This window comes from Bos taurus, chromosome 21, assembly GCF_002263795.3.
Source record: "Bos taurus isolate L1 Dominette 01449 registration number 42190680 breed Hereford chromosome 21, ARS-UCD2.0, whole genome shotgun sequence".
Lineage (NCBI taxonomy): Eukaryota > Metazoa > Chordata > Mammalia > Artiodactyla > Bovidae > Bos > Bos taurus.
Window position 1 is genome coordinate 47,232,344 of NC_037348.1, and position 27,332 is coordinate 47,259,675.

Genomic DNA, 27,332 nt, shown 5'->3' on the forward strand with positions numbered 1-27,332 from the left:
ATCTCTTAAAAAGTAATATATGATATACAGTCAACATGTTGTTCAGATCTTGTTCAACATATAGGTTCAATATGTTGTTCAACCACTGCATTTTGAGCATTACTGTAGGTAGGCCACCTACAAAGTCAACTAAAACTGGCAAAGCCTGGTTTCCAACCTATGCCTCCAAAAGTTCTTCACCATTCTATGGTACTACCTTGCCAACCACTCTCTGTTTCTGTTATTGCTATAGCTGCTTCCACTCTCCCTGCCCTTGCAGTCGATCACATCCCTTGTGTCATCTCTTGGTTAATGTCTTCATTAATATCAGAAATCTCTGTACCTAGTATTCTTGTTCAGCTAACCTACATCTGGTCTACTATATTTCATTGTCTTAATTATCTGCTTCACTTGATCATAATATCGAAGCCATACCCAGCCTCAATTAGGTCCTCACAGATACTCAGCATCAGATATTAATAACATACTGTATATGATAACAGTGGATAATACAGTGGTTAAAAGACAGGCCTCTGGAGCCAGATGCCCAGGTTTCAAAGCCTGGATTCTTTATATTCTGGCTTGGGCAAATTACTTAACTATTTTGTGACTTCATTTACTCATGTGGCAAATGTGGATAATAATACATTGTTGTGAGCAATGAATAGAAGTTGATTAATCACATTGGCTATGTACATCCTACTCCTCCTTTATACTGTTAGGATGTTTGCTCTCTTCTCCTTAAGTTCTCACAGACTGCTGCCTGTATGAGGAAATGGCATTGTGGAGAACTTACAAGCAATGAAACCAAAACAACCATATGAAGAAATAAAAGAGAAAACAGTGGGATTAAAGAGAGAGAACAAGGTCAGAAATTAGCCAAGAAGTCAGCATTTTCTTAAGACTCAGGTGAAATGACAAAGCCATGGGCTCTGTCTCCTAAAAGTGTCTTCAAACAAGAAAGGTGGTTACAAATACAGAGTATATGAAAAGCAGATAAAGAGGTTCAAAATGAAGAGCTGTTAATTCAAATGAAAGAAGAAAGAAGGAAGCTTTGGAGTTGTTCCTACTTCTACTGATGAGCGATTGACTTCACTAAGCAAAAGTTAGGGATGAGAAAGAACATCCCAAATCCCGGTGGGGAAGCAGGCAATGCCCTGAACCACAGGACAATTTGTTCTCAGAACTAGAACCAAAGCAAAGTCAGTGAAGGATTATGTTGTGGGAATCCTGATGATAAACACACTCAAGATGAAGGAAATAGTGTACCCCTCCCCCAACTTTGTGGGTACCATAATTGAAAACAGGATGATGTAATTCTTAAAAATGGAACAATCTAGGATTCAGCTCAATAAATGGAACCCCTACTATGGGCCAGGTACTGAAGATGTGGTCTGTGCCCTTGCAGAGCTACAAACCAGAGGAGAGGCAGACTTTCTCAATAAATGACCAAAGGAGTAAAGGGGGACAAATGAAAGAAGGCCAAATTGAGGATGACTTCCTATAGGAGGAGATAGTTTACACTTAGCCTGGATCAAAGCATATACAAATTAGACTGTTGGTAAGATAAACTTGGAAATAAAATTACTATATAAGTTAAAAATAAGTATTACTTCAGACTATGCATGAGATGGAAATTAAATGTTTGAAGAGACACAAAAATAAGATTTAAAACTACATTATTTAAACTCATACAAAGTACTTTCATTTAGACTTGTGCAAAGTGCTTTCATTCATGTTTTATACGTTTAGAGGTACTGAGTAAAACCTGAAGCAAGCCTAGGAAGGCCTGTTGTTATCACCATTTTATAAATGGGAAACCTAGGGAACAGAGAGGTTAACTGCCTTGTCTAAGGTTGCACAAACAAAGCCAGCCTGAACACTGGAATATATTTCTCTGGATTTCTTGCCTATGATGCTGTCAACCCACTCAGAATTTTCCCAAAGTTCGAGGCCTGACACACAAGTTCTACAGAATGTTAGCAAGTTTTTGTCTCATAGTAAAGGAAATGTTGGATATGCTGAGTGGACGGAGTTAAACAGTTTCGTACTGTGAGACTTCTCAGAGCCTTAAAAATGATCATGTACAATGTGAATTTCCAAGTGGTTGTGATGCGGAATGTGGCTTTTCTTAAACTTGTTTTATCATGGAACACGTTTCTTGTGGTCTATCTCTTGGATTTAGAGTAATATGGAACACACTAGAAAGTGCTGCACCAGAGCGAGCAAGAAGTTAGACAGGTTTTTAGTGTGAGCAGAGAAATATAAATTTGATGTAGAATAACTATGACAAGATGATTCTGGAATAAATTACTTACTTGGAACAACTTAGGATTAAGCAGAAGGGAGCTGGTGCCCCTAAACTAGACCACCACACACCCATAAATATCTATGCAATGCTCAGTTTAGATAAGTATGCATGTGCATATTTCATTATGGAGAATTCAGATATAAATTAACACTGCTGCTGCTGCTGCTAAGTTGCTTCAGTCGTGTCCGACTCTGTGCGACCCCATAGACAGCAGCCCACCAGGCTCCCCCGTCCCTGGGATACTCCAGGCAAGAACACTGGAGTGGGTTGCCATTTCCTTCTCCAATGCATGAGAGGAAAAGTGAAAGTGAAGTCATTCAGTCGTGTCCGACTCTTTGAGACCCCCTGGACTGCAGCCTACCAGGCTCCTCCGTCCATGGGATTTTCCAGGGAAGAGTACTGGAGTGGGGTGCCATTGCCTTCTCCATAAATTAACACTAGAGATAGTAATTGGTATGAATTGTGTGACAAAAAAAAACCTATTTATTGCATCTGAACAGGGATGAGGAGAAAAATGCAAATTGGAAGAAAGTATCATCAGACACAATGGAAAAGGTTGTGTCTTTTCCACTTATACTCAAATCAACACCTTTAGAAGCAGACAGAGCTGACCAGGGCAGTGAATCGGTAATGGCAAATTCACTTATTATTTATAATACTTATGATTTTATTATTATCTTCCCATAGTTGAATGAAAACTTCTAAAGAGGAGAGTTTTGCTCTTTTTTTTTTCTATTTCATTTTTTTCCCAATGATCTACCCCAAGAGTCTAGAACAGTGTCTGGCTCTGGTACCCAGTCAGAGATTGATAAAACAGTGAATGAATAAAAGATTATACTCAAATCAGACCCTTTGATCACTCCCAGCACCCAGAAGAAATCTTCCTCATCTTTTCCATCTTAGTTAATGACATCTCCAGTTGCCCTTGTTCCTTGGACCCCAATATCGTGGGGTTTACCTTTACTTCTCTTTCTTGCTCACCCTCTTCCAATCAAATAGCAAATCAAGTCAAGTCTAAATTTATCTGTATTGCAATTCTAATCTCTTCTTCTCATCTCCACTGCTACCACCCTAGTCTAAGCCATCATCAACTTTTGTTTGGCCTATTTTAATACCCTCCTGATTGTTATCCTTGTTTCCTCTGACATCTTGATACTATCTCATCTCACATAGCAGCCAGGTTATCCTCTACAGTTGTAAATCAGCTTCCATTGCTCCTATGCTCCAAACCATACAAGTCTCTACAAGCCTCCTTCCATCTCACTTATTGCTCATTGCTGCTCCAGGCTCACTGGACCCCTTGCTGTTCCTGGTTACATCCAGCACACTCCACACTACAAGGCCTACACTCACTGCTTCTCCACCTAGGTTTCTTCCCTCGGACATCCACACTCCATTTCTCCTAGAGGCCACCTCACCACCATGATTCCTTCTGTGCTTTTATCCTTTTTTGTTTCATTGCTCTCACCAGCCTCTGATTTTGTATGGCTATTTGTTCTCTGTCTCCATACCCTACTTGAATATAAGCTCCATAAAACCTGTTTTGCTAAATTCTGTAGCTTCGGCAGACAGAATAGTGCCTGGAACAGTGTAGCCCTGATAAAAATATGCCAAATGAATTAATTGCTGATGTTTGTCAAGTGCTTATATGCCAAGACCTTTAAAAGCACTATTTCACGATTCTTCAGAGTCAGTTATTAATATTATTAACCGACTTTATAGATGAAGCAATTCATGCCCAGAGAAGTTAAGTAACTTGCTCCAAGAAAAAAGTCAAGATTTATACCCAAACAGACCAGCTCTGGCTCTGCACCTCTGTGTTCTACATCCTCTTACATTGTTATGGCGAACATGTATCAGTCATTCCAATATTCTTATGAAAATTCCCAGAAATGTCTTTTCTCTCTTCCTTTTTTCCTCTTTTTTTCTTTTGTTTTTTTTCATTCATTCATTCATCTGCCCACATGTTAAACACTGTGACTGACTGGCTCTGGGGATACAAATTTAAATAAGACACATTCCCCATTCACAACAAGCTGCCCTATCTAGAAAGAAGGAAGACATATAAATAAATAATTCCAAGATACGTATTTATTTTCTCCTAGAAAATAGGAACCATTTTACTCAACATATGTTCCACTTTGCATTAAACTACAAGAAATTTAAGTCAGTCATTGCCTAAATGGTGTACTCTGCTTATCTCAATTGCCATAAAACATGTAAATACCATATTTTGCATTTTTTTCCTTGCAAGTTGTTTCCGGTTCTTCGGAAAGTAGATGCAGTTTAAATAGTAAATGTCATAAAATGCTAAGTATCTTACTGCTCCTGAAACAATTACTTACTGATGTTTATCATTAAGATATGTACTAGGCACCCTGAGGGATTAAAAATAACTATGATGTAGCACCTGTTCCTTAGTGAGTTTGTGGTCAGGTAGACAGACACAGGAAAAAAATAAGTAACTGCAGTACAAGACCTCAGCAGAAAGCATCACAAGGGAAGTGCAAGGTCTCATGCATTTTCTGCAGAGAACTAGGTTCTCTGGATGGGCTATTGGGGATTTAAATGGAGACAGCCCAGTTCCGGGGCCTGTATTCTTAATCATGGCTCTCAACTACGCTCACTGAGGTTGGTATAGATTTAGCATTGGTAAATATTATATGGTAGAAATTTTTCATCTGATATTTTTAAATGTTTTTCCAGTTTTATTGAGAAATAACTGGCATATACCACTGTATAAATTTAAGGCATACAGCATGACAGTATGGTTTACATGCTGTAAAATGATTACCACAATAGGTTCATCTAACATTCATCTTTTTTTCAGCATTCAATAGGTTATTATTTTTTACTGAAATATAATTGCTTTACAGTATTTCACCTCAGATGTTTTAATGTAAATTATCCAAATGCTTTGTCTTCTACAGAATTATTAATGGCTCTGCTGAGCTTATAAGCTTTCTCTGCATATAGGTCTGGTCTTCAGGATTATACCTGGTCAGACTTTTAAGATCTTGTTTTAAAGATGTTACATGTAAAGAAAGAGTACATATTCTTCCCTACTTCCTACTATAGAATTTTGGGAAAGCTATTTCTCTGTACCTTGTCTGTAAAATGAGCTTAATAGGAGTATCTACAATATAGTGATGGTGCTGAGGGTACAAACATGGTAAAAAGTAAGAAGAAAACTGAAGGCAGTTAGATAAAAAGCAATATTCAGATAAAACTATTACAAACTGTATATAACAATACTAGTAAATATAGTGCATATAGTGAATATAGTTGGAGAAGGCAATGGCACCCCACTCCAGTACTCTTGCCTGGAAAATCCCACGGACAGAGGAGCCTGGTACACTGCAGTCCAGGGGGTCACTAAGAGTTGGACACGACTGAGCGACTTCACTTTCACTTTTCCTTTCATGCATTGGAGAAGGAAATGGCAACCCACTCCAGTGTTCTTGCCTGGAGAATCCCAGGGACGGGGGAGCCTGGTGGGCTGCCGTCTATGGGGTCGCACAGAGTCTGACACAACTGAAGCGACTTAGCAGCAGCAGCAGCAGTGAATATAGTATATGTCTATGTACAAACGTGTCTGCGTTAGAGTTAAAGACTAGTCCATAATCTTTTGGTACAGTCCTTCCAATTGGTCTACAATTCAGAAACCATGGTGCAGCAAGAGAGCTGCAGTGATTATTTGCATTTTTTAAATGGTAATACATATGATGAAAAATTGGTAGTACCTACTAAAGCTGAACATTTCTATGATTCTTAGTTAATTTACCCTCATCATTATATACCCTACAGAAATGTTCACATGTTCACCAAGAGACATTTATAAGAATATTCATAATACCACTATTTATAATCAGTAGAAACTAGACACTACCATATACTCATCAACGTAAACTGTAGTTTATTCATTCAACACTAGACATTAGTTATAATGAACAGATCACAATTGAATGTAACAACATGAATGACTTTAACAGATACAATGCTGAACAAATAAGCCAGATACAAAAGCAAGCATGCTCTTTGCATCAAAATCAAGTTCAAAAGCAGCAATACTAGGAAGTTAAAAGTTAGGACAATGGTTTCTTCGGGATATGTTAATACTAATTGGAAGGAGTTACAAGGGTGTTTTTAATGGTCTAGTAACATCTAGAGCCAGACATCCTGGAATGTGAAGTCAAGTGGGCCTTAGAAAGCATCACTACGAACAAAGCTAGTGGAGTTGATGGAATTCCAGTTGAGCTATTTCAAATCCTGAAAGATGATGCTATGAAAGTGCTGCACTCAATATGCCAGCAAATTTGGAAAACTCAGCAGTGGCCACAGGACTGGAAAGGGCAGTTTTCATTCCAATCCCAAAGAAAGGCAATGCCAAAGAATGCTCAAACTACCGCACAATTGCACTCATCTCACACACTAGTAAAGGAATGCTCAAAATTCTCCAAGCCAGGCTTCAGCAATATGTGAACCGTGAAATTCCTGATGTTCAAGTTGGTTTTAGAAAAGGCAGAGGAATCAGAGATCAAATTGCCAACATCTGCTGGATCATGGAAAAAGCAAGAGAGTTCCAAAACAACATCTACTTCTGCTTTATTGACTATGCCAAAGCCTTTGACTGTGTGGATCACAGTAAACTGTGGAAAATTCTGAAAGAGATGGGAATACCAGACCACCTGACCTGCTTCTTGAGAAACCTGGATGCAGGTCAGGAAGCAACAGTTAGACCTGGACATGGAACAACAGACTGGTTCCAAATAGGAAAAGGAGTACGTCAAGTCTGTATATTGTCACCCTGCTTATTTAACTTATATGCAGAGTACGTCATGAGAAACGCTGGGCTGGAAGAAACACAATCTGGAATCAAGATTGCCAGGAGAAATATCAATCACCTCAGAAATGCAGATGACACCACCCTTATGGCAGAAAGTGAAGAGGAACTCAAAAGCCTCTTGATGAAAGTGAAAGAGGAGAGTGAAAAAGTTGGCTTAAAGCTGAATATTCAAAAATCTAAGATCATGGCATTTGGTCCCATCACTTCATGGGAAATAGATGGGGAAACAGCAGAAACAGTGTCAGACTTCACTTTTTTGGGCTCGAAAATCACTGCAGATGGTAATTGCAGCCATGAAATTAAAAGACGCTTTACTGCTTGGAAGGAAAGTTATGACCAACCTAGATAGCATATTCAAAAGAAAAGACATTACTTTGCCAACAAAGGTCCATCTAGTCAAGGCTATGGTTTTTCCAGTGGTCATGTATGGATGTGAGAGTTGGACTGTGAAGAAAGCTGAGTGCTGAAGAATTGATGCTTTTGAACTGTGGTGTTGGAGAAGACTCTCGCGAGTCCCTTGGACTGCAAGGAGATCCAACCAGTCCATTCTGAAGGAGACCAGTCCTGGGTGTTCTTTGGAAGGACTGATGCTGAGGCTGAAACTCCAATACTTTGGCCACCTCATGTGAAGAGCTGACTTATTGGAAAAACCCTGATGCTGGGAGGGACTGGGGCAGGAGGAGAAGGGGACGACAGAGGATGAGATGACTGGATGGCATCACCAACTCGATGCACATGAGTTTGAGTGAACTCCAGGAGTTGGTGATGGACAGGGAGGCCTGGTGTGCTGCGATTCACGGGGTTGCAAAGAGTCAGACACGACTGAGCGACTGAACTGAACTGAACATCGGTTTCTTGCTCCTAGTTAGCTGGTCATAGGCAATTGGTAAATATTCATCAAACTGTACAGTTAAGAAATGTACTTTTCTTAATGTATGTTATTTTCCAAGAAAATACCCCCCACAAAACATTATCCTCCCCTCACTGTCCCAACACCCAGGCCACATGTTCCTTAGCTTTGTGTGTCACTCTACCCAAGGCCAGGCATTCTGAGAACCCACCCAGCGTAAGTGTTAATAATCTTTCCCTCTGTAAGCATAATGCAAGTAGAGAGTATTGCTGCAAACCACTCTTAGAATCAATGTTTTCTTTGACTATGATTAGCTCATTGGTGCCACATGTTCCAGGGGGCATTAAGACATTTTTAAATGGCAAAATAATGAAAGAGTCATTTGATGGTAAAGCAAGTAAATAGCTTGTCCTTATTTTCCAAAAACAACCTGCAGCCACCCACCAAATTCTATTTTGAAATGTCATCGATGCTTGGAAGAAAAAACTATCAACTGACAACTATTATTTATACAAGACCCTATAAAGGGTATTAAAGATGTCAAGAGTGTTTTATCTACTAACCTGAAACCTGACCACAGAGCCAACACATGCATTTCATGTTAGTGCTGCATTTAAGGGCACCTGGGCCAAAGTTATGTGTTAAGTCAGTGAAAATGTATAATTCATGGGGTAACTGAAAAAGCCACTAGACAGGAAGATGGATGGATTGAACATTTTCTGTGCCACCAAATGGCTAATGATCAGGTAAACACCTCTGAGAAAAACAAGATCCAGAATTGTTCCACCCGTTCTCTGACCACCTCTTGCCTCTGGCGTGAGCAGCCATTAGCCTGCTGAGGGTTCCTCCAGAAGACGGACCAGCTGCTGAGCCCCTGGGAGGTCACATGCTCCCTCCCTCCCTTCAGAGCCCAGTAAATAGCTCATTAGTCAGAGGCACCTGCTGTGGAAACGTGGTATGGGCAGAGCCAGGGCTCAAACCAAATTTGCTGATTCTGTGGCTGAGTCTCATAACTATTACACTATAGTGCTTCCTAATTTTAAAACACCTTTTTATGCCCTCGTTTTACAAAGAGGAATAAGGACAGAGGCCAGACCAAGAAATTAATTATGATCCATATCCATCCCTTCCAATCCCTGCTCTGGATTCAACCAGCCATATGATCAGAGACAGCACTCCATGAGACACATGTATGTGGAACTTCCAAATTCCCTAAGGATACTGCCCTCCAGAATATTACCTCCCCAATTATTTCATGTAAGTAGCCATCGTTCATACATCTGCACCTCATGCACATGCATGCATGCACGCACATGCATGCACACACACACCACAATAAAAAGAATTCTGGAGACAGCAAAGGTCAGAGAAGCAAGTCTTCAGGTTCAATCCCATTTTGACTGACTTCCACAAGAAGCTCAGACAGCTCTTCAAAATTAACCTCTTGTTTTTGGTTCTTAGTTCCCATCTATAGCCAACATGGTATCTTGTTCAGTTTCTCATATTTATACCCTAAGAATTATGTCAATATCCATCCATTATATTTTATTAAATAGCCATGATTGGGTAGTAGAATGATACACAAAAGTTTTCTTAAAAAAAACTATGAAACATAATGCAGCATCTGTTAAGAATTGAATTCACTTACCTAGTTATCATACATTTTAGTTTTTAAATACTGCACTTATGGATTAGATTTGCTTTATGTACATTTTGAAATTTACTTTCCCCTATAAATCAATATACTGTATGCCGTTCATGTATATATATATAATGTGATTCAAATGTAAGATTTTTCAAAGCTAGACATACCAGTGCATGTGAAATTAAAGCACATTACACACAAAATGAAAAGAACTATAGCATAAAACACAGACAGTGTGTTCCTTGCCTAAATAAAATATAGTCATTGTATCCCTAGAATATTTTGTCTTTTTTCTTCTTAAAAAATAAAGCCCATTATCCACTTATTGAGTAAATAACAATGTAATTTTCTTAAAAAAAAAAAAACAACTTATAAGTAATGGAAATCATACTGTGTTCTGGGCTTTAGCCCACCAATTATTCCAAAGATATTTAAGTTAAAAAAAAAAATACCAGTATATGAAAAACAATGTAAACTGTTCAGATAAACATGTTTACATTTAAATAACTGAATAATATACAGAGTATCACATTTGCCAAGTGTAGCTGTCCCCACTGTTGTCTCACTAATGATAGAGAACAGTCATTGGCCTACTTTTCTAAGCTTTTTGCAGTATTTTCAAATGTTCATGAAAAATTTGCTATATTAGTTTTAGTATTTTGTTTTGAAGTACGGGATGACCAAAAAGTTCATTTGGGGATGCCACCAGAAAACTCGAACAAACTTTTTGGCCAACCCAATATAATATCTCAATTTTCTCCCCTTAGCTCAAATCATACCCCATTCTTAAAATATTATATGTATGTAAAACAGCATGCATATTCATGTATTTATTAAACGACTTGCTAAAAGAAGGTCCCTGTGAAAAGATTTACCAACACAGTACAAAATCAAGAAGGAAACCTCTAGCAAAATCTTTCAACAATTTGTTTTACTGAGTGGCAAAAACAGAGAGCCAACAAAATTACATACTGTCCAAGATTATCAACAATTAGTTTCCTAAAACACTGTGCCAGAATCTCAAACAAACCTTAGCCAACATTATTTCCTTAATTCCTATTTTCCCCATATTGTAATGTTTCTAAAATGGGGATTATCTTACAAAGAACATATATATTTTATGTTAGTTCTCCTTTTAAAAAGGAAATAACTATACTAACTTGATGTCAGATGCAACAAGAGATAGAGGTTGAGAATCACAGAAATATAATAAATATAGTATTACTCACCAAGGGTAATTCTAAGGTAAGTATTTTTTTAATTTGCCATTTCTTCCAGTAATATGTGCTATATTTACAACTCACCCTACCCAAAGTGGAGCTCTCACAATCTCCCAAAATAAAGAAACGGCATAATCCTGCAACCAATCAATGTTTTTTAACATTTTTTTTCTACAGCGGCGACTAATGCCAAGTCATTTTATCACTTCCCAAAGTGAAGACACCAGAGAGTGATTTACAGATTAGAAAGATAGATGATACAGACCAAAACTTACTGAAAAGTAATGAGGTTAGTTGTCAAATCACCAGTATGAATTATCTGTTGCAGCAGGACTCTCTTATGAGATGACACGTTGTTATTTATTCCAAGAACTGGCCATTACACTAGCTTGGCCAGATTACATGCAGCACTTCCAAGAACTACTCATGCAAAAACCTTGGCTAAAAATTACCTCTAATAGTCTGGAACTTATTTTTTGGCATTAAAAAGCCAGGATTTTCAGACCACTCACCATAACTTGCCTAAGAAATCTATTTCTCTTGGTAAAAAAAAAAAAAGTGCTCATTCATCTACCTTGATTTTACTGGCACACTTTAAGGGAAGAGTTAATTCATTTAATATTCATTTATCTCTTCAACCAAAGTATGACAATCACATTTAAAAAAGATACCGATCCATTTAAAACCTCTACCATCTCAAAGTTTCTGCATTTACTTCTAATTATTTTAAAGAATGTGTCTCTACGATTGCTACTCAAACTCCCAACATCACTTCTCACTCACCACACTCAAGTAAACCATCAGGCTTAAAGGACTGTACAGATTTTCAGATTGCTCAAAGCCGATCGCTGGAAGAGATGATCAAACCAGTTGCCAGGCTAGTCAATGCTCCAAAAATCACTGCATGTATTCTTTGCTCCAAAACAAGAATTTATTCTGCTGAATTACTGAACAGAATTTTAGACACTTGCATTAACTATCTTTATCCACATTTGTGGGAAAGTGCTATAGGTTAAATATATAATCTTGATGCTGCTCTGTACCTATAGAACCCAACAAAGGAGGCTGGGATTGGGATGGGGGTGGAGGTAGCGGGGATGGAGTTTCAGCTATTGTAATAGATGTGGTACCCAAAGATCATATAGTCTTCTGCATCAACTGGAACCATGTCAATATAAAGGCCCCACCTCTGCTATTTTTTTTTTCCATTTTATATAATCCTAATTTTACTCTAAAGAGATATTTGTACAGAAAGGTAACATTTGAAAAGGAAAAATCTGATACAGTTTTACCCAAATTGGTGTTACTAGTTTGCATAAATTAAAAATAGAAAAGTTGAAAGCAAAGTAATGGAAATCAAGCTTGAAACTTTTACATATAAATCTTATTTTTCTGTTCTACCATTGAGTTTTAAACTATATCTTGTGATTACTCACCATATCTACCCAGTCCACCTGCTAAAGCAGCATCCCATGATTTTAACTACCTGGTGTAACGCAGAGAGAACCTTACAAAGAGGTACAGGCCATCCCCAATTAAGAGTTGATATTGGAGAAGAAAGAGAGGCTTTGATTAAGTGCTAATGTTCTGTTCCTTCTTCAAAGTTTTTTTCCTCAAAGATTTATGTCTCAGTTATTTTATGGGCAAGTTAAAGGACTGTTTACAAAAACAATTTTATATCAAGAGGCAGCACATATGTTTTCCTATTTCTATTACAACATCTGTGTAACCAAAGGAATCCAGCAAACAACAAGTGAAAATGGAAGACAATCTTAGTCCAGGAGAATAATTCTTTATAAACAGAAGTGCATGGAGATAAAACCTGTCAGAGGAACCCAGGGCCCAGGTGTAGGCAAGTGCACAGCAGGGCAAATATAAGCCTTTTCTTAGTTTGTCTCTCCAACACCTGTTCTCATTTCTCTCTTTCCTTTTTCTTAATCTCACTCCATCAGCGCCCATATGTATTCATTTACCTCAATGACAGGCTTGGTGCTTTTCCTTGGAAGTAAAGAATAAAGGATTTAGTTTAGAAGTCTTAGTTCAGAAAAATCTGGATAAGAGAAGGAAAAAAAAATGGTTTCCACTTGTCCCTTAGTGTTATTTTAGCATTGTTGGTGACATCTCTGAATTAGTGTTGGTGTCTAAACATAATGAAAACCCTGACTCATTTGTGGCCCTCTAAGCAAATTTCCCCCCAGTAAAAGCACACCTAGCCAGAGAATGCTCAGTGAAAGTTACAGACACACTGATGTCTTGACGTGGTCCTCTCAGTGGTCCTACTATTCCAGGTGTTAATGCTGAGAACACAGGATTGGACAGGCAAAATCAACCATAAATCCATGGTGCAGATAGTGGGAGAGTCAGGGCTCGGGAAATACATCATACCTTTGTAGGTCTTAACAACTTAAGACATCTTGACATAACGTGAAAAATATCTCCGGTGCTCAGATAATCGTCTAGGTGAGTAAGAATTAAAATTTGAACAGAATGGTGGGTAGAAAACTCCAATTGAGTCAAAACATCTGGTTCAAATTTTAGTCTGCCACTCATTACCTGTGACTTTGGATGTACTGCTTCTCTTAGCCTTAATTTCCTTATCTGAAAATTGGGAAAATACAAGGACATACAGAACAAGATTGCTGTGAGGGTTGAGTAACATGAAACATTGAGAAACAATAGCATAGTACTTGAAATGCAGTGGATACTCAATTGTTTTTACAAAAACTAACCACACTAATTCAACGATGTCACCAATGATGCCAATATAACATTTAGGGACAAATGAAAGCCTCTTTATATTTCTTCTCTTCTCTAGATTTTTCTGAATGAAGACTTCTCTTATAAAAGTTGTTTTTACATAATTTAATTTCTTTTTTTAAAGAAAATTTAAAATCTTTTTTCAGGGGATAGGGAGAAACTTACAGTTTTTCTGATATGGTCACTGCCTGGCATCTGCATTGCTTGAAATATTGCTGTTGTTGCGTAGTTGCTAAGTCATGTCCAACTCTTTTACAACCCCATGGACTGTAGCCTACCAGATCCTTTGCTTGAAATATTAGGTCTCTCTTATCTCCTTTTGTTACATGTGAAATGACTTGAGGTTCATTCATACATTTAGTAAGGACCTACTTTCTTTGTCAACAGGCTTGCTATCTAGCATGAGAAATGCAAATTATGAATTCAGGATGTAACACAGCAAGGCAGAGAGTGGTACACTGGCAGCACGAAGTCCATGAGCCTGGGGGAGCCTGGGAGGCTTCAGCAGGAAGCAGGACTTGGTCAGGCTTAAGGATCAGGAAAGGGATCTGCCAGGCATCCAAGAGTAAGGGGAAGTCTTTCAGACAGAACCTAGAGAAATATCTAAACTCGATTTTTAAAATGTTTAAAATGCTCCTTTTAAAGGTGCTTAAATTCTAAATTTAAAGTGAAGAAAAAAAGGTATTAAAAAGCATAGACATCACTTTGCCAACAAAGGTCTGTATAGTCAAAGCTATGGTTTTTCCAGTAGTCATGTATGTGAGATGTGAGATCATGGATGTGAGAGTTGGATCATAAAGAAGGCTGAGCACTGAAGAATTGATGCTTTTGAATTATGGTGCTGGAGAAGACTCTTGAGAGTCATTTGTATTGCAAGGTGATTGAACCAGTCAATCCTGAAAGAAATAAGCTCCTGAATATTCATTGGAATGACTGATGCTGAAGCTTCAATTCTTTGGCCACTTGATGCAACGAGACAATTCATTGGCAAAGACCCTGGTGCTAGGAAAGATTGAAGGGACAACAGAGGATGAGATGGTTAGATAGCATCACTGACTCAATGGACATGAATCTGAGCAAATTCCAGAAGATGGTGAAGGACAGGGGAGCCTAGTGTCCTGCACTCCATGGGGTCACAAATAGTCAGACACAACTTAGCAACTGAACAACAACAAATTCTCAATTTTTATGTGTTCATATTAAACCACTCACAGATGTACACATTTTTCCCCAGAAACTCTAACTGAGATTATTTTTAAAGTAATGGAGATATTTATGCTTTTGAGATTCATGAGAACTTCTAAAGGAATAAGCAGTGATGAGAATAAATTGATCAAACCATATCAAGCATTTTACTTTTGAATACTTATTATTAACTGGGAAACACCACAGCAGACCCTTGATAATTGATGTATGCAAATACCTATAGAGGTCTTTGGTTTTCTCTCACAGTCTCATCCAGAATTACATCATCATTAAAATCATCATGATCTCAGCAGATAATATTTGCATGGTTTTTATGTGCTAAATACTGTCTCAAGTACTTGATAGATAAGAACCCATTTATTCCCCCAAACGGTGAATATTTATCATGCCAAAAGTCAATGGCCTTTTCGACTTTGCTAAAAATGCTTATTTGATGAGCAATTCTTATATTGGCTACAGCATTCCCAGAATAGATTTATAAATCATTTCTCTTTCTCTGTGGAGCATAATAAGCTCACTTCATACACCTAAATCATGGTGAAATAAATAAACATCACTTTTCAGAGGGTTTTACATTCTCACTTTTATCATACTCACCACTTGGCTCTTCATTTTTTTTTCTTCTGGACTACTTTTCACAAAGACAGCAAATCTTTACTCTTCACAAGAATTACCATATAGTGATGATCAAATTGGAACAACTAAATTGCCCTGAGAAGCTCTCACACTGTAATTAGCTGGGCTTACTTTCTAACCACAGTGATTTGCTCCTACCCAGTTTAAAAGAAATGCAAAGCCATGCTTCAGCAAAGTGACAAATTAGTACCCATCACGACTTTGGGACTATGCATGAAGAGTGAAGTCAAAGATATTAAATCCAAAGGTCTATTATTGTATATGACCACTGAAGTTAGGAGATAGCATGATGTACAGACTGCATAATGAGAACACAGCTGTGATATTTAGGATTAAAGTTTAAAAGCTGCTGCTATCAAATGTCTTATGTTATCTTGCTATATACTTTTTACATGTAATTCACGTATTTCATCACACTTGCAATTAACCTACTATAAGAAAACTTCAGTACTATAACTTCTTCCTCTTCCACCCTTAAGATGATTAGGAAATTAGAAGCTAAATTATATGGCCGAGTAATATCATGTCCACAAGTAATATAAGCTGTACATGCAGAATGTAGTAAATAACTTTAAATTATCATTAAAAGTTAACCTCAGTTTCAAGGCATTAACAGACATTTCATATTGTCTTTAGTATTGGTAAATATTAGTCAACTTCTGACTCTTATTTAGTTCATGATTCCATCATTTAGTACACAAAACATTTTTAGAACAGAGTCTGCACATGTGTGGTAGCCAAATTTCCCAATTTTAACAATAGTTATTTGGGACTTCCCTGGTGGTACAGTGGATAAGAATCCACCTGTCAATACAGGGGACGCAGGCTTGATCCCTGTACAGGAAGATTCCATATGCTGCAGAACAACTAAGCCCGTGCCACAACTACTGAGCCTGCGTACTGCAGCTCTTGAAGCCCATGCACCCTAGAGCCTGTGTTCCACAAGCCAGGCAGAGAAGAGAAACCAGTACAATGAGAAGCTGCACACCACAACAAAGAGTAGCCCCTGCTCATCACCGCTCGAGACAGCCTATGCACAGCAACAAAGACCCAACACAGCTAAAAGAGTAAAATAAACTAAAAAATAATAAAAATAGTTGTTTGGCTTAAAGGACTCAATTTTCCTAATAGACCCACCACTTAGGACATTCAGTGTAAAACAACTGCTCTTGAAGTTAGGGATCATCACAAAGAATCCACAGTGCTGGGCTATGTTTAACTTGTCATTCCTACTGTTGAAATGACAAAACTGATTTGATCATAAATAGCCTCCAAAGGAGGCCAGTGTACTCTGGGGACACGCCAACTTGGTCTAACCACCATGAACTTGGAACTCTGAGAGCATAGTATCAGACTGCTTGGTGGGATAGTTGTAGAATATAATGCTCAGAGTCTAGTTAAACACAAGTTAAACTGCTTTGTAATTTAAAATATATACTCCAAGAACCCTAATAATTGTAGTAGTATTTGAAAATAAAAGCTTTAACAAATATGATTTTTAAAGACTTCTTGCCATTCAGAGACACTATTCCATGGGTGTGAAATGAAACACCAGGCTTTATCCTACTGAAATCTGAGAGGCAAGGAGCTCATTTTAAATATTCGTATGTCTGTGTTGGCTTTACAGATAAAGATCAATTCAATGACATTTTAGAAAAGTAGTTGTGTCTAATCCCCAGTGTCCTAGTCAACATTTCCTTTATTAATAGAACAGGATACACATGGCTGTGGGTGACCTCTTACTGGGTTTGCTCTGACTATAGTAGTAGTCTGCAAAGAACAGATGCTCTACGAAGTACATTGGGCTACTCCAAGGGAAAAAAATACTTTATGGATCTCCTCATTATCATCCTCTATTTTAACCATCAAAGTTCTTGAGCATTTACAGATGTGTTTTCAAGTCTCTTAATATATAGGTAATAATATATATTATTAGGTAACCAGAACAGACATTAAAACATTGATTTCCAGGGACTTCCCTGATGGTTTAGTGGCTAAGATTCCACGCTCCCAATGCAGGGGGCCAAGGTTCGTTCCCTGGTCAGGAAACTAGATCCCACATGCTGCAACTAAGACCTGCTGCAGCCAGACAAATAAATATTAAAAAGCAGTAACAACAACACTGATTTCTAAAATGCCTTCCAAAACCTACCTTTAGTATTTTATTAACATATTTTATACACAAAAGCATAACGCAATTTTCATAAAATATTTAACCCTCCCCCAACCAATCACTCTTCAAAATTCTCATAAGTCACCTTATGAGACTATAACAAAAAAGCAAATGGTAATTACGCCTCTACTTCTTTACTTTATGCTTTCCTGTTACCTTTCTTCTCTCTTTTCTTCCTTCATTTTTTAACTTCTCATTTTATTTCTCTTAAATATCTGAATTTTATTTTGCTTTGCTTTTTCATTTCTAGAATGATTTCATATCTTTTTTACAGAAAACCAAAAAATGGAATGGCTAATAAACATGAAAAAATGCTCAACATCATGGATAACAAGAAAGTAAAGTAAAATAACACTGAGATTACATTTTCCCCTTTCAGACTGTAAAGCATAACATAAATTGATGAGTCCAATGTTAGGAAAATTGGCACTCTAATACCTGGTTAAATGGTACAGTTCTTTTCAAGGGCAGCAGTTTCTATCTGAACTCAAAATGCGTATATGTTTTGATCGATAAATTCTACTTCTTGAAATCCTATAGAAATACTTGAAAAATTATGTAATAATATACATAATAATTACCACATATGTAAATTTTGATTAAATTATAGTACAGCTATACTATCATGCAACTTTAAAAAAATAATGAAGTAATTCTATATTATAGATATGGAAGAATTCTCATAATTTGGTTTTAATGAAAAAAACAGAATTATATTCATAATACGCTGCTGCTGCTGCTGCTGCTGCTGCTAAGTCGCTTCAGTCATGTCCGTCTATGTGAGATCCCATAAACGGCAGCCCACCAGGCTCCCCCGTCCCTGGGATTCTCCAGGCAAGAACACTGGAGTGGGTTGCCATTTCCTTCTCCAATGCATGAAAGTGAAAAGTGAAAGTGAAGTCACTCAGTCATGTCCGACTCTTAGCGACCCCATGGACTGCAGCCTACCAGGCCCCTCTGTCCATGGGATTTTCCAGGCAAGAGTACTGGAGTGGGGTGCCATCATCTTCTCCGTCATTTAATTTATAAATACTTACATGTATATTACTTTCAAATCCATATATTTAGCTGTCTACTTAAAAAAATCTTATTTAGGCACAAATGTCTAAAATTTAATATCTCCAAAATTGAACTACTGATCTTGCCCCCAACACTGTCCCCTATTTACTTGACACCTCTATCTACTTGTTCATTCAAGAAACCAGGGACATCTTTCTGTTTCATATGCCCCACATCCAGTCTAGTCCTAAACACTGAGAATCTGTCTACTCCCCACTATCTTGCATTGCCATTACTCTATACCTCCATCATATTTCCTCTGATTTTTACAACAGCCTTCTATCATATTTGTTATCTTCTGCTTTTGCAATTGTATAATTTACTTTTTACACACCTTTAAAAATTCTGAAGCATGTCACTCCATGCCTAAAACCCTCCATGGTGTCACTTTGCGCTTGGAGAAAATCTACTTTCTTTCCCTTGGCCTGTGCCACCTGCATTACCTCAACACTGACTACTTCTTCAGTCACTGGCTTTATTACTGCAAGAGCAATAATAATATTGCCCAATAATTCTTCACTTGGGTTTCAAAAGAACTTTTAAGAGACATATAGTTGGCCCCTGAATAGTTAAAAATCCACCTATCTTTACACTCAGCCCTCTTTATTTGTGATTTTGCATCCCTGAATTCAACTGATGGCAGATGATGTAGTACTGTAGTATTAATACATAATAACTGAAAATAATCCAAATGTAAGGGGACCACATAGCAGAAACCCAAGTTGATCAAGGGTCAACTGTAACTATTAGTAACTATTCTGAAGATAGTGGGATCTCAAGATCATCTGTTTGAAAGTTATCCCTAGCCCAAACATGTGCAATAGCCTACTTGCTGGTTCCCCTGAGATGCTTGCTCACCTACAATCTATTATGCAACAGCATCAAGAAAGGTAATATATGCATGACATTCCTTTGCTTAAAAGCCTCCAGTGGTGTCTCGCATATAGGGTCATTGTTAGCAATTTTCTAAATTCCATATATATGCATTAATATACTGTATTGGTGTTTTTCCTTCTGACTTACTTCACTCTGTATAATAGACTCCAGTTTCATCCACCTCATTAGAACTGATTCAAATGCATTCTTTTCAATAGCTGAGTAATATGCGAGACAGCAAAAGAGACACAGATATATAAAGAACAGACTTTTGGACTCTGTGGGAGAAGGCAAGGGTGGGATGATTTGAGAGAATAGCATTGAAACATATATATCATCATATGTGAAATATATCGCCAGTCCAAGTTCGATGCATGAAACAGGGCACTCAAAGTCAGTGCACTGGAACAACGCTGAGAGATGGGATGAGGAGGGAGGTGAGTGGGGGATTCAGGATGGGGGACACATGTACACCCATGGCTGATTCATGTCAATGTATAGCAAAAACCACTACAATATTGTAAAGTAATTAGCCTCCAATTAAAATTAATTAATTAAAAATTAAAAAAAAATCAACTCAAGCAGCCCTTTGGAGATGCCCACATGAAAAGAAAGTGAGGTCTACCTTATCAAGAACTTGAGAATCACACAAGGAAAACACCATGAAAGTGTATCCTCCCATACCAGTCAAACCTTCAGATGACTGTATTCTCATGAGATATCTCAAGCCAGAACCAGACATTCCTAAATTCCAGACTCAAAGAAACTATGAAAGGTAATAAGTGGTCATTCACTTTGGGGTAATTAGTTATTGGCAATGGACAATAAAATGTGTGTCTACTGACATTAAAAAAAAAAGAAGAAGAAAGAAAGCCTCCAGTGGTATAGACTGACCTGGTCTGGCCTCCATTTAGCTCTCCAACCTTATCTTGTGCCATCATCCCCTTGATCACTTGAGGCAAGTGGCCTCATCTCTAGTTGCTCAGATACACCAATCTCTTCACTTTGGAGCTTTGTATGTGACTCTCTGCCTAAAACATTATATTTTCAGTCTCAGTTTAAATGTCACTTTTTAAGACTCTTTCTTGACCATTAAGTAGCCTAATCCTACTTTTCTTTCTCATAGCACCATACTAATTTCCTTTACATCACTTAACACAGTTGAAATTGTTTACTTTTCTGTCATCTGTCTTCCAATACTCTGGACATTCTGTGCAACACAGCCCATGATAGAGGCATTGGTAGGGGGAGCTGTGAATATGGAAGACTTCTTAGAATATGACATTAAGTCCTGAACTTAAGGGAATGTGGTAAGAAAGGAAATGAAGAAGGTCATTCTAGGTCAAGAGGACAATTGATGAAGCTGGGCAAAAGCACTTGCTGCTGCTGCTGCTGTTGCTAAGTCGCTTCAGTTGTGTCTGACTCTGTGCGATCCCATAGATGGGAGCCCACCAGGCTCGGCCGTCCCTGGGATTCTCCAGGCAAGAATACTGGAATGGGTTGCCATTTCCTCCTCCAATGCATGAAAGTGAAAAGTGAAAGTGAAGTCCCTCAGTCGTGTCCGACTGTTAGCGACCCCGTGGACTGCAGCCTACCAGGCTCCTCCATCCATGGGATTTTCCAGGCAAGAGTACTGGAGTGGCAAAAGCACTTAAATTCCAGAAAACTATATTTGGGACCTAAAGAGAAAAGTGAGGAATAAGGCATTGAGGCTGAAAAGATAGGTACAACCATATGGTAAAGAACTAAGGAGCCCTTTCTTGTCCTATAAACGCTGGGGAGCCACAGGAAGTTTAAAAGAAGAGTAAAATATCAGATTTATGATTTAGATGGAGAACAGACTACAGAGTATCTTCTAAAAAACAAATCTGTAGCCCCAGCTCTTCTTATTAACAAAATTAAGATATATAATATGTCTAATATATGAAAGGTGAAATAAGTACAGTTTTTAATTAGATTTGAGTAAGAAAAAATGCATGTAATATTTTTGGTATAAATTCAAATTTATTGTTAAAAGTTAACTCTTTTTAAAGTAATGCAGTTTTAGGAATGTCAGCTAATTTTCCAGAGGACCCAGTGGCAAAACTGTGCTGGATAAAAGTCAGTCAATGTAGCTAGTTTGTAAGAACAGGAGAAGAGTAATTTGCCCTAATTTAAAATGAAAAAAAATTTTTTGAGGATTATAATCCATGTATCACTTTGGTAAACCTTATATGGTAAGGTTGCTGGACTTACAGAAAAACAAATAACGTCAAATATTTGTACATAAGCAAAAGTTATTAAATTAAAAATAAATTAATTGGAAAATACATGAAACTCAGTGTTTTCCATTTAGAGATTCATCCAGTAATCTAGGGGGGGAAACTTAGTAAATATGAAAAAAGTCAAAACACACAGTTTAGATATGACCTGATTTGACCCCAAATTCCACTGGACATTCTGCTACAAAGTAATTAGAAATACACAATGTACTTGTTCAATTTGTTTGTACTATGTAAAATTGATTTTTTTCTTTAATACTAAAATTTGGTCCATCTGTTGGGAAAACAGAAAATGTTCTAAATATATACAAAGAGTGGAAATGCTTCATTCCACTGGCTGTATCCTGTGGTATATGCATTTTCATCAGTGTGTTTGTCTTGCAGACAAAATGAATATCAGATGGTGGGTTTGAAAAAGGGCAGACCTAACATGAGGTGATTAGTTTCAAAAACAGATTTTTATTCTTGATAAATTATTACCAAATACAATCATCTGTTGATTGAGGATATAAAACAGATTGGTCATACTACAACCCACAGGTTAAATGAAAAACGGAAATAATAAGTTTATTTAACATGGTCTTGCATTAGGTTCCCAGCAGTGCAAATCTAAGGCAAATAATTAGATTTCCAATTTAAAGATATGCGTTTGTTAAGCCAGACATTTCCTGAGGTCATCTATTTCTCTGTTGGCTCGTCTCACTGCATTGGCAATGTGTTTAGGACATTTCCACTTAGAGCTTTATATCACTACACCTTGTACATTACCCTGATCAAACCTGTATTATAGTTTGATTCAGGGACAATGCAGTGAGGGCAAAGGGTTGATTATAAAATCTTCTGGCTATAAATCAGATTCAAATACACAGTCACACAGATTAAAAAAAAAAATGAATTCCCAAAAATAAATCCCGGGAGGAAAAAAAAGAGACAACTGGTAAACCGAACAAATCAAAACATCTAGGACAACAAATACAGTACACTCAATTTCTTAAATATCCACTCTTCCTTTCCTTGGGACAACCACTTACTTTTACGGTAATAAAAATAAAAAGTTAAAGACAACTGCTTTAATCAATAGTACATCCTATTTTTACTGAGCATACTCCTCTTCCCACCCCTTCCTCCTCCTTCTCTATTTTTTCAGTGATTTACAGCTCTGCTATGTAATGTCTCTCCCGGGAGCAAAGAATCCCATTACAGATGATACCTCTGTGCAGACTTCAGCTCTGTAAATCAACAGCTGAGCTCTCTAACAGATTTTAAATCCCTGCTTCAGTAAGGCTGGGACAACTTGCAAATTGGTAGGGCCGGAATTAGGGGGAGGAAGGAGAGTTTGGTACCAGAATAAGTCCCAGAAAAAGCACTTGTAACACAACTTGTACTTTTGTTAACTTTCTCCAGTAACTACTGTGCCTTGATAGAGAACACAGGAGGTCCAGAAATACTAGGGGTTGAAAAAGAACATGCAAAGGAGAGTCTCTCCCCAGAGCATTCTCAGGAGAGTCTAACAAGCCCAAGAGGATGTATCAGAAGCATAAAGTAAGCTGGACTAATGCCTCCTTAGAGATAAAGATTTCTGAATGGAATAGAGCACCTTAAAAAGATAGAGTGAAGTTGTATGACAAAGATGGTAGTGGGGATTATTTTTAAAAATAAATCTCTAAGAATTAGATGGCTCATAGGGAATTTATTTTCCTAGAGGGCTTTTGATGCCTTTATTATTCAGAAAGTGAAAAATTCTCTAGAAATCCACTGATGTGGTGGAAGACATTTGAGAGACTGCCATTATTTTTTGTATAGTGTAAGTCTCACATAAAATAATGGTTAATAACTGTAACAAGGATGTAAAGCATAGGTAATTATATAAAAACATATTTTATAATAAGAGAATCTTAGACATATTATACCAACATTGGGGCTTCCCAGGTGGCACAGAGGTAAAGAAGCCACCTGCCAATGCAGGAGACTACAGAGACGTAGGTTTGATATCTATGTCAGGAAGAGCCCCTGGAATAGGAAATGGCAACCCACTCCAGAATTCTTGCCTAGAGAATCCCATGGAGAGGAGTCTAGTGAGCTACAGTCCATGGAGTTGCAAAGAGTCAGACATGACTGAGGGACTGAGCATGTAGCACATACCAACACCGATCACATTAGGAAATAGACTTTTGGATATTTTCATTAAAAATCCAACATGCTGTGGTTTTTAAATGCTCCTATTAAGAAGCATGAAATTAAAAGACGCTTACTCCTTGGAAGGAAAGTTATGACCAACCTAGATAGCATATTCAAAAGCAGAGACATTACTTTGCCAACAAAGGTCCGTCTAGTCAAGGCTATGGTTTTTCCTGTGGTCATGTATGGATGTGAGAGTTGGACTGTGAAGAAGGCTGAGCGCTGAAGAATTGATACTTTTGAACTGTGGTGTTGGAGAAGACTCTTGAGAGTCCATTGGACTGCAAGGAGATCCAACCAGTCCATTCTGAAGGAGATCAGCCCTGGGATTTCTTTGGAAGGAATGATGCCAAAGCTGGAACTCCAGTACTTTGGCCACCTCATGCGAAGAGTTGACTCATTGGAAAAGACTCTGATGCTGGGAGGGATTGGGGGCAAGAGGAGAAGGGGACGACAGAGGATGAGATGGCTGGATGGCATCACTGACTCGATGGACGTAAGTCTCAGTGAACTCCAGGAGTTGGTGTTGGACAGGGAGGCCTGGCGTGCTGCGATTCATGGGGTCACAAAGAGTCGGACACGACTGAGCGACTGATCTGATCTGATCTGATTAAGAAAATAATACTATGTTCAAGACGAACCAAGTGTTTATTGAAATAGAACAAGAAGAAGAATAGGGACAGGGAAGCCAGTTCAATATTCCAAACCAAACTGTTTCTGAAGATCAGTGCCATACAAGACCCCATTACTTGAGTTTAACAAACTACTCTTTTATTGTTATCAATAACATAAGATAGATCTCTCTTTCTCTGCCCGACTTCTCTCTCTCTGACTCTTGTAATCTCAGCACATCTTTCCCCAATTGGCCCTAACCAACACTTTTTCTCTTTTCTCCTCAGATTATTTTCACTTTTTAAAACAAAAGCATTTATTTGGCTGCACTGGGTCTTAGCTGCCACAGGCAGGATCTTAGTTGCAGTGCATGGACTCTCTAGCTGTGGCTTGTGGCATGTGAACTTAGTCGCTCCTCAGTATGTGGAATCTTAGTTCCCTGAAAGGGATCAAATCCACATCCCCTGCATTGCAAGATGGATTCTTAACCTCTGAGCCACCAGCAAAGTCCCTATTTTCAATTTTTACCTTCTCCATTTGGCCATTTCTGTGACCAGCATTCCAACCCCTCTATCATTTAGTCTATCTACATGCCATTGTTACTTAATCTTGCCCATCCTTCCTTTTGTATTTCTCTTATTTTGTTTTTTACTGTTTTTCTACCACTATTATCCTAGTACCAGGTCTCAGCACCTCTATCCTGGATTACTACTATTTCATTCTGTCCAAACTCCTTTGCTTTGACATTTTACCAGATCTTCAGCTTCTGCACACATCTCCAATTAATCTTCCTAAAACTCCAATTATGAGTTAATAAAACCTGGAATCTGAAATATTTTCCTTTACTTAGTTCTGTGGTGGCAGACAACAACTTTGACTATGCCCAATTATGCTGAAATCTAATGTCATATGTAAAGGGATAATAAAATAAATGGATTGGGACAAGTCTCTTCTAGACAAACTACTCCAAGCACATGCTTCTGTTAGTCAACATTTCCCCACTTTGTATATTAAAAAAAATAGCATGTAATTATTAAGCTGGAAGAGGTATAATGGAACCCTGATTATCAATTTAACTTCCTAAGGGATCCTTTCTGTTTTCCAGTATCACTTCTCCAGGTCACCATCCCAACTCTCAAACACTGCCTCTGATTGCTATGATTACCAACAGACTGAGAATACCTCCAGCACTGTTTTGCTCCTCCGGTGAAAACCCAAATGATAGCCTGTAACAATCTTTGATTCTGCTGGTTTTCTGGAAGGCATCTCACTGTCAATATTTACTCCCAAAGTGTTCCAAAAGTCAACATTTCCCTTAACATGGATTAGTATGTGGAGACTTGTCTGTGCTGCCAGGAAACTTCAGACTGAATTTTTAAATGGAAGAAAAAGCCTAGGCCCAATTGAGCACCCATGTACTGCTTTAAAAATGATGTTTTTTTTTTTTTAAATTGGTGCTCCATCACTAAAGTTCAAGAGGAATCTTTAAAAAAAAAAAAATCAGTGTTTAAAACAACCCAATTTCTCTGCACCTTTGGTCAAGAGTTCAGTTACTTCCCTTGTTAGGAGAACTAACTTATCTTAGCAACAGCAAAGAAAGTAAAAACCAATGGATTCTCTGTTCTTCATCTATTGATTGATCAATAAATTAACTTCTAAAACTATCTTTGCCTTTGTGTGCAAGAGCTTTAATTCTCTACTTATTTGGCATTTACAATCTCAAATGTAAATAATGAGAACGTTCTTCCACCCTGTACTCCTCCTTACACTTACTTCAAACAGTACTTCCTTGACTTCTGATTAACATTTCTCCTATGTGTACTTTCAAAGAATAGGCTCCCTGACCCTCATCACTAACACAGCACTTAACACATTGTATTACAGTGGCGATACCACAATTTACTTCCTCCCTACCAGCACAGTCTGTGAACTCCTGAGAGACAAGACCACATTTTAGTCACCTCTGAATTTCAAAACACAGCATAGTAATTAACATGTACTAGGTGCTCCATAAATTTATTTGCTGAATTGAACTGGACTGACAAATTGTAATTCAGGCCATGCTAATTACTGGTTAAGGCCAGGCTTCCACATACAGAGGATAGCAGTGAAATGAAGTAATTATCCAGATCACTGAGGACAAAAAAAAAAGTGCTAATTTGGGCAAAGTGAGTAAGCAAGATTTTGCCTAACTGAACTAATCCATCATTTCATTCCAATGCTTAGCTTTGTTAATGGAAATCTGACCTCTGTGGGGGCAGTCCTATTCTCTCCTGTGCTTTGTGTTATAATTCAGCCACCTGTTTTATATCGATGCTGAATATATCCTACACTTCTTGGGCACACAACAAAAATCACACCCTAATCCCTGCCAGTGTCTCATGAGAACATCATTGGTTCCAAAGAGGACCAGTTGAGGTCAGAGTATAGCTAGTTCTGAGAAACCCACAACTGAACCCACACTTTAAAGACCACACCCCACTGACATATAGTGAGTCACTGGTATCTATATATTAAAGTTAGCAAGTTGCATAACTGATTCAACTTTTAGCACATGGATTCTCCAAACAAATTCTGCATAATCCTCTAGACAAAAAGTTAGGTGGGTCTCTCAACACATTTAACTTTGGGATGAAGATAAACATCACTGGATTTGAAGGATTATTAGAGGAAGAAAATAATGTGGCTTTTTAAACAGACCAACAGCTTTGTTATTTATACTG

At 37.9% G+C, this 27,332-nt stretch overlaps 1 protein-coding gene across 8 annotated transcripts in view; it reads right to left on the reverse strand.

Annotated features, from left to right (window-relative positions):
• Positions 1-27,332, reverse strand: part of SLC25A21 (solute carrier family 25 member 21) — a 540,624-nt gene that overhangs the window by 351,984 nt on the left and 161,308 nt on the right. Inside the window, exon 1 of one of the 8 annotated variants that reach the window (XM_024981729.2) lies at positions 11,127-11,861. The gene's annotated coding sequence lies outside the window, so the exon portion shown is untranslated. 8 annotated transcript variants of the gene reach the window in all.